Here is a 9529-nt window from a genome sequence, read left to right as displayed (position 1 = left end):
CCATTTACACTCAACGTTAGTATTGAGATGTGAGGTACTATTCCATTCATTGTGCCATTTGTTGCCTGTAAACCGTGGTTTTCTACCTTTACTTTTTTGGTGGGGAGGGAGTGAAACAATGCTATTTATTATTTCATTCTATCCCCCTTATTGGATTTTAGCTATATCTTTTTTCTGGTTTGTTTTCTTCTTTTTTGGTGATTGCTCTAAGGTTTATAATATATATTCTTAACATATATTCTTTTGCATTGATATTATACTATTTCATATATTAATGTAAGAACTTTATAACAATATAATTCCATTTACATCCCTCTCATCTTTTGTCTATGTTGTCATATATCTTTACTCCTACATATGTTACAAGCCCCACAGTATACTGTCATATATTTTGCTTTGAACAATCAGTTGTTATTAAGAAAAGCTGACTCTCTGTGAATTACTCTTTCTCTATTGCAATTCACCTGTCTTGACAAATTGGCTCTGCCTAGGCAGTGGGCAAGGTGAACCTGTTGGGCAGTTACATTTTTAGGTAGATTTTGTTGCAATCAACAATGGCTCCATCATTTTTAGGATTTCATTTTTCAATTATTAGTCACTCTGGCTTTGCAAAACTATGGCCTCTGAGACCCCTCAGGATAAACCGGCATCTTCCACATAAGCTCTGTCAACAGCATAGACTGTATGATTATGCCTCAGTGTCTTCCAACTGTTTTTATATTTAGAGTTTCTTAATGTTACTTGCATGACTGCTAGTCTGATGCAAGCCCCTCTTCCCTTACCAGAAGCTAGAAGTCTGATGTTGACATTTTGCCACAAGGATTTTGATACTAGAATTTTTCTCCTCCTCTTAATGTTAAACCTAGTTAATTAAAATAAACTGTTTTAAAAAATGACCAAGTAGTAAGCAAAACTGTCTTAACTCATTACTAGGCCATATCCCATGGTACACCACTTCCCTTGTAGTGTAACTCAGGAGGAAAACTGAGATAAAGTGTGGCTCAGAGATGATATAAGGTTTACAGAAGAGGTAAAAGATGCTGTAAGTTATGAGGTAGGGATTAGACAATGCCTGACAGACAAAACACATATATAATTGTAGAGTTATATGCTTACATTATTTATATTACAAAGAGCCATCATTTATTCTAAATAAGTAATTGCTCATGCAATATAAATTCACTTTATTGTAAATTGTATCATTAAAAAAATAGTCCCCAAAACCTTGGATTTGAAGAACAGTGTGATAGAGTAAAAAGGTTTTTTGTTGTTTTTAATGTTCAAATATTACAATGCAAAGCTTGTGGGCTTTAAGGATAAAAGGATAAAAGTAAGGAGAAAAAAGGCCATTTTCCACCCCAGATGAATAGTTTTGGCTATCAGGCATAAAGACTAACATGAAAGAATATGCTCAAGGTTAACACACCTTCACACTTCAACCCCAGTCCCAAGATGCCACTCTGTCATTCCGGGAATCACATGTAGACAGAACTCTGTCAAAGAAGGATTTTTTTTTTTTCTCCAGTTGTCATGAAAAACCAAAGAAAAATTTCCCACAAATACACCAGCAGACTTTCCTTCTTGACTCATTGGCCTTTAATGGGTTATGGGCCCAACACTAAATCAGACAAGGAGAATAGGACTACTTTCCACAAAATTGACTTTAAATAATAAATTCCTATCCCTAGTTACCTGGTTAGGGGGTGGAGAACTTGTTACGTCCACTAGTAAGGAAGGATGACTAGTGGGTGGATAACAATCATGTCTGTTGTAGCCAAATTTGACATGGAGGAGAGGAGACTTCTGACAATTTTCTTCCCTTGTCCAGAGCCTTGTTAGGTGTAATACAGAGCTTTGAGGTGACAAAGAACCCAAATCAAGAGTAAATTCCTTGTCTTTGGACAACTGTATTGAACAGATAAATGTTTGGGGTATTTCCAACTCAAAAAGGTATTCCTGGTCTTGTGTGGTCAAAGAGTATCTTTATGGAGATGCCAGAAGCTTCAAGTTGTGAAAAGCCTCTGAACAAATGGGAATTCAGGATGCCCTCCAACTGGAGCTAGAGATAGCAACTGTATCTTCCTTATTGGAAGAAAGAATTCCTTACAATTAAAACTTCTTTAAAAAAATATAAATGAAGTATAAATTCTCTACATTTAATCGCGAATATTCCAAATTCATAAATACTGAACTTAAAATGTTAGTATATCTAAAATGTACATTTTTAGTGCACATTCATAAGGTAAATTACTTTTAAAGCCTGTTAACATATGTACCCAGCAACATGTCAGGAATACAACAAAATCACAATAAGCACCATGAAGTTTCAGACATTGAGAAAATTTGTTTAATAACTTTTACATTTAGGAAGAAATACTATGCCACACATACACCATCTTAACATCTTAAGAACAAGATTCTTCCATCAGGTAATTGTCTAGTGGGGGAAGAGAGACATGTAACTTACAGCCCAAGGTGGCAGTTGATGTCAGATCAAGCAAGTGTATTTTGGAGCAGGTCTTGAAGGAGTTAGGAGTTTGCCAGGTAAGAGATAAGGTAGACTATGCAAATAGAATAGTATGTGGGAAAGCCCCGTTGTCAAGTAGTATGACATGTTTGAGGGAAAGTGAGGAATTGGATGAGGACCAATTCTTACTCTTTTTCCTTCAAGCACCAGGTTAACAGGCAACCTGGGTGGACTGAGTGTACCATACTCTTTGCTCTCTTGCTAAAGAAAGTTTGTCAGAACTTGAGTGTGAATGGTATTGAACAGTGATATTTGCTGTCATTCGTAAGGAAAGAACAATCATTCCCATAGTTGGGTACTTATTAGCAATAATACCTGCTACATTTTTCACAATGATCAAGACACAAAACCTTGCAATTATTCTGAAAGTTAGGTAATATTCAATAACAGTGGTAGGAGTAGATGGCTTAAGTGAATGGGGATTTGGTTTCCTTATAAATATTAATAGTCCCCCATCACAAGTAAACTGTATATTCTGAGAAAGTCACAGGTTTGCTAAGCAAATATGCAGTTCTGAGTCACATTGTTGCTTTCTAATCAGGTTACTCACCCCAAGCTTTCCTAGGTGGACATTAGGGAGCTGCTCTAGTTTACAGAGAGGTGAGGTGAGTTGCACAAAAGTGGTAGGCTCAGAGGTGGTTTAACTCCTGAGCCTATGGTCCAAATGACTCTTTTCTACATGAAGGGAAGTGATGGTTTATTTAATGTGTTGACTGGGCCACAGGGTGCCCAGATATGTGGTCAAACATTATTCTGGGCTTATCTATGAAGGTGTTTTTGGATGAGATTAACATTTAAATCAGTAGACTGAGTAAGGCAGATTGCCCTCTCTAATGTTGGTGGCTCTCATCAATTGAAGGCCTGAATAGAACAAAAAAGGCTCAAGTAAGGAAAATTTCTCTTGCCTGATTGAACTGGGACATCAGTCTTTTCCTGCCTTTGCACTAAAACTGAAACAGTCAGTCTTCCTGGGTCTTTAGCCAGGTAGCTTGTGGACTGGAACTTTTATCATTGGTTTTCCTGGTTTTCTACCCTTTGGACTTGAACTTGAACTACACCATTGGCATTCCTGGGTCTCCAGGTTGCAGACTGCAGATCATGAGACTTAGGCTAAGTGCATGAGCTAATTCCTTATATATACACACACATATATATCATATATACACACATATACATCATATACATACATACATATGAGGGAGAGATATATATATGTGTATACGTATATGTATATGTACATATATATGTGTATACGTATATGTATATGTACACATATATGTATCCTATTGGTCTTGTTTCTCTGGAGAATCCTGATTAATACAAGGGATTAGAAAAGAACTTTAAGACAGAGAAACAGGATCTGATTTTTTTTTTTTTTTTAAATGAAACCATGAAGATCATTCTGGTAGCAGGATAATGGACTGAAGTAGGAGGGGGCTGCTAGACAGATGTCATCTTGGTGAGTGCACCCTGAATACACATTTATATTTTTGAAAATGGGATGCTACATTATAGGCTGCCAAAGACATGCAGTTATTTAATACTGGTTAAATGAAAATACATGGCTGGGTGCTGTGGTTCATGCCTGTAATTCCAGCACTTTGGGAAGCCGAGACGGATGTATTGCCTGAGTTCAAGAGTTCAAAACCAGCCTGGACAACATGGTGAAACCTGGACTCCACAAAAATTAGCCAGGTGTAGTGGCACATGCTTGTAGACCTAGCTACTTGGGAGGCTGAGGTGGGAGGATCACTTGAGACCAGAAGCTGGAGGCTGCAGTGAGATGAGATTGTGCCACTGCACTCCAGCCTGGGTGACAGAGCAAGACCTTGTCTCAAAACCAAACAAAACAAAAACCAGGCATATATTGTTTTATTCTGCTTCACTTTATTATTATGCTTTGAAGATAACTGCTTTTGTTTTTTACAAACAAGGCTTGTGGCAAGCCTACATTGAGCAAGTCTATAGGTGTCATTTTCCCAACAGCATGTGCTTACTGTGTGTCTGTGTCACATCTTGGTACTTCTCACATTTCAAATGTCTTATTATTGTATCTGTTATGGTGATCTGTGATCAGTAATCTTTGACGTTACTGTTTTGTTTGAGGGCACAGATGTGTGTGTTCCAACTGCTCCACTGGCCATTCCCCATCTCTCTCCCTCTCCATGTGCCTCCCTATTCCCTGAGACATAACACTATTAAAATTAGGCCAGTTGATAACCATCCAATGGCTTCTAAGTGTTCAGGTGAAGAGTCATACATCTCTCTCTCTCAATCAAATGCTATAAATGATTGAGCTTAATGAGGAAAGCATGTTGAAAGCCAAGGCAGGCTGAAAGCTAGGCCTCTTGAGCCAAACAGCCAAGTTGTGGATCCAAAGGAAGAGTTCTTGAAATTAAAAGTGCTACTCAAGTGAACACATGAATCATAAGAAAATAAACAGCCTTATTGTTGATATGGAGAAAGCCTGAGTGTTTTTTTATTAGAAGATCAAATCAGTCACAACACTGTCTTAAGCTAAAGCCTAATGCAGAACAAGGCCCTCTCTCTTCAATTCTATGAAGGCTAAGGTAAGGAAGCTGCAGAAGAAAAGTCTGAAGCTAGCAGTGATTGATTCTAAGGAAACAAGCCCTCTCCACAACAGACAAGCGTAAGGTGAAGCAGCAACTGCTAATGTAGAAACTGCGGCAAGTTATCCAGAAGATCTAGCTAAGATCATTGATGAGGGTAGTTACACTAAACAAACTTTCAATGTAGATGAAAGTCTTATGTTGGAAGACGTCATCCACGACTTTCATAGCTAGAGAAAAGTTAATGCTTGGCTTCAAACAAGAGACTGATTTCTCTTGTTAGGGGCCAATGCAATGCTAATCAATGTTCACTTATCATTCCAAAAATCCTAAGGCCCTTAAAATTATACTAAATATAATGTTTCTGCTCTATAAAAGGAACAATAAAGCCTGAATGACAGCACATCTGTTTATAGGAAGGTACTAAATATTTTAAGCTCACTGTTGAGATCTACTGCTCAGAAAAAGATTCCTTTCAAAATATTACTGCTCATTGACAAGTGCACCTGGTCACCCAAGAGCTTTATGGAGATGTATGAGATTGGTGTTTTTCTACCTGCTAACACAACATCCATTCTGCAGCCATGGATCAAAGAATAATTTCAGCTTTCAAGTCTTACTATCTAAGAAATACATTTTATAAGGCAAAAGCTTTCATGGAGAGTGATTCCTCTGATGGATCTGGGCAAAATAAAAACCTTCTGAAAAGGATTTGCTATTCTGGATACCATTCATTCAGAATATTTGTGATTCATGGAAGTCAAAATGTCAACATTAAGAGGAGTTTGAAAGAAGTTAATTACAACTTTCATGACTTCGAGCAGCTCAAAACCTCAGTGGAGGCAGTAACTGCAGATGTGGTGAAAATAACAAGAGAACTACAAGGGGAGCCTGAAGATGTGTCTGGATTGCTGCAATCTTATGGTAAAACTTGAATGAATAAGTTGCTTCTTATGGATGAGCAAAGAAAGTAGTTTCTTGACAATCTCAACATCTGTGAAAAGAAGGGGGGACAGGGGGACAAGTTTTCTCCTGGTGAAGATGCTGTGAACATTGTTGAAAAGACAACAAAGGATTTAGAATATTCTATAAACTTAGTTGACAAAGCAGTGGCAGGGCTTTAGAAGATTAACTCCAATTGTGAAAGAAGTTCAGAAAGAAGTTCTATTGTAGGTAAAGTGCTCTCAAATAGCACCGCATGCTAGAGAAATCTTTTGTAAAAAGAAGAGTAAATTGGTGCAGCAAACTTCACTATTGTCTTACTGTAAAGATTCCCACAGCCACCCTAACCTTCAGCAACCACCATCCTGGTGAGTATCTATCAAAATGAGGCAAGACTGTCCATCAACAAAAACATTACTACTTGCTGAAGGCTCTGATGATTATTTAGCATTTTTTGGCAATAGTTTTAAAATTAAGGTATGTACATCTTTTTTAGGCACAATGCTATTGCAGTTAATAGACTACGCTATAGGGTAAATATGCCTTTTATATGCACTGGGAAACCAAAAAATTTGTGATTCACTTTATTTAAGTATTTATGGTGGCTGGGAACCGAACTTGCAATATCTGAGGCATGGCTGTACCCATAATTGTTACTCAATATATCTGTTATGGGCTCAACTGTGTCACCTCCAAATTCAAGTTGAAGCCTTAAATAGTATTTGGAGAGGAAGTCTTTAGGAGATAATTCGGTTTAGATGAGGTCATGAGGGTGGGGGCTTCATGATAGGATTAGTGCCCTTATAAAAAAGAGATGCCTGAGAGCTTGCTCTCCTCTCTGACCCTCCTCTGCTACCATGCAAGAACACAGTGAGAAGACAGCCATCTGTAAGCCAGGAAGAGCACCCTCACCAGAAACCAAGTATACTGGTACCCTGATTTCAGATTTCCAGCCTCCAGAAATGTGAAAATATAAATTTCTGTTACTTAAGTCACCCAGTCTGTGGTATTTTGTTATGGCGGTACAGTATCCAAACACATAAAAGCCATAACCTCTGGAGTCTGGATTATTGTCTTTAATTCAAATGACTTTAATGACTAATGAAACTGGGCCAAAAAACAAAAAGACAACATAATTGATGTCTGCTAAAGGCAAAGGTTCTAAATGTGTTAGGAAGTTATGCTCATAAATACCTTTAAAAATTATATTTGTAACTGGATTATTTTGTGTTTGTATATTACTGTATATCTTGAACTTAGAATAGTGCCTGGCACATAGTGGACACTCAGAAAATATTTGATGAATGAATGAATGAAGCTCTAGAGGCCTTAACAGATACAGAACAGATGGGTTGCTGCAGAGCCCAGTGCCATCCATCTACAAAGTGAGGAGCCAGTTAAAGAGTACAAATGAGAAGGAACAAGAGGATTTAGTGACTGAGTTGTCTCCAGACTTTGTGTACATGACTTTTCTCCTTCCAGCCCTCAGTTTCTACCTCTGTAAAGTGGGATTCCTCAAAGATCTCTGGGTTCCTTTTCCCTTCTTTCTGCATAAACAAATTACCTTAAAGCTTAGTAGCTAAAAACACAAACATCTGTTATCTCAGTTTTTGTTAGGAATTCAGGTGTGGCTTGCTGAGAACCTCTGGATCAACGTCTTTCATGGTGTTGCAACCAAGGTGCCTGTTGGGGATGCAGTCTCATATAATTGGATTCTAATATTCCTGATAAAATTTTAATTTTCAAGTTTACCATCATACTAAGACTTCTGTTCCAAATTTTTTATAGGAGGCCAAAAATAAAAAAAAAAAATGACTCATCCTATTAGTTATTAATTCTTTTGCTAAAAATATAAACATATACTTTTAACAACAGCTTCAAAAATGAAATTTAGGCCTTCCTCTCCACATCCATAAACTCAATACTTCTAAGAGACCAGCATAATTTTATGGTTGTGAAAACTGTGATTCAGAGGTTAATGATTTGTTTGGAGCTAGCTGTGGTGGAAGTTGTTGTAAATATAGAATGTTTCCTACCATATCTCACTGTAGGTAGTACTCAAATATCTAGGATTAATGATGTTTACTGTTTGAATTTGCAGTATTACTTCAACTTATACAATAGGTACATAGCTCAAAAGTGAATATAGCTCTGAGTTCTAGAGATTAAAAATCTTTACCAAAGTCACTCAGCATTTAAGGGAGACCAACAGGAATTCTTTCTCAAATAAAAAAAAAAAAATACTATTAAGTAATCTTCCCATCTTTACTTTTTAAAAAAATTTTTTTTAAAACAATAAGGGCAATTCTAAAATAATTCCTATTTGCTTTACATAATTCTTGGGACACTGATAATTCACCACAATGTGATTACAAATAGATAATCCTTGGTGTTTCTATTAGGGAGTTCAAGAACTGAATGACGGGCTGGAGGTCTCAGTCTTTTTGGGGAAATGAGTTAAACAGACATGATGGAATTAATTTGGATGAACTTATCAGACAATTTAAAAATTGTCCACTTGATATAATGGAAAGATGGTTCTTACTTGAAAGAAGATTAAATGCTGTATTTAATAGAAATGACTCAAGGTTAGAAAAGAGTAGGTACACATATGACTAGACATAAGTGAACACTTTAATACATTAGTCTAAATTACTTAAAAGCATACTTAATCATGAACAGAAGAGCATTAAAGAGTTACGTCTGTTAACATCAAACATTCCTTTATGGAGTTTAAAAGAAAAGCAAATACTATTAAAAATGAGAGACTTGTGTTTGATACGTTACAAAGTCTAAGAATTCTGAAAGATTTTAAATAAAAATTAGAAATGTGGTGATGTTTTAAGGTTTAAAACAACAGCTTGGGAAATGTTAAGTATGTGTCATTACTGAGAAGAATGTAATAATACACATTATGGGAAAGACTGTTGGGATGTTTCCATATTTATTGTTTTACTTTTATGTATGTAGATTTAACTCCAGCTAGCAACAAACTTAAATGTCACAGCAAATAAAAATTGTTTTTTTTTTTTTTGGTTTCACCAAACTATATAGAACAAGCTGCAAGTTCCTGACATGAGAAAAAAAAAAAACTTTAGCAACACGAGCACCAACATTAATCATGATATTCTACAGTAGAACATAGTAAATTACTGATACAATTTAAACATTTAAAATATATTTTGTGCATATTCAGAGTGTGTGGTCTTACTTTACACATTTTCAATTCCAGAGAGATAGTTGTATTTTTAGCTGCTTTGTAAAATCACATTTGCTACACATTTCTAGGGAAAAAAAAATATCAAAACCCATTTGACTGACTTTCTCTCTGTCCTTTGAGACTCTAGTTCCAATATATTATGTAAATTCCTGATTTTCCTTGAATGGCTTAGCCAGTTTCTGAATGTCCTTAATAGTCTAAGGTCTATTTCACAACCCTGACAAGTTCCAGGCTCCCAAAAGTAGAGCTGGGGAATAATTAAACCATGGC

The sequence above is a fragment of the Chlorocebus sabaeus genome, chromosome 11 (assembly GCF_047675955.1).
Source record: "Chlorocebus sabaeus isolate Y175 chromosome 11, mChlSab1.0.hap1, whole genome shotgun sequence".
Taxonomy (NCBI): Eukaryota; Metazoa; Chordata; class Mammalia; order Primates; family Cercopithecidae; genus Chlorocebus; species Chlorocebus sabaeus.
Note: the sequence above shows the minus strand (reverse complement) of the source record.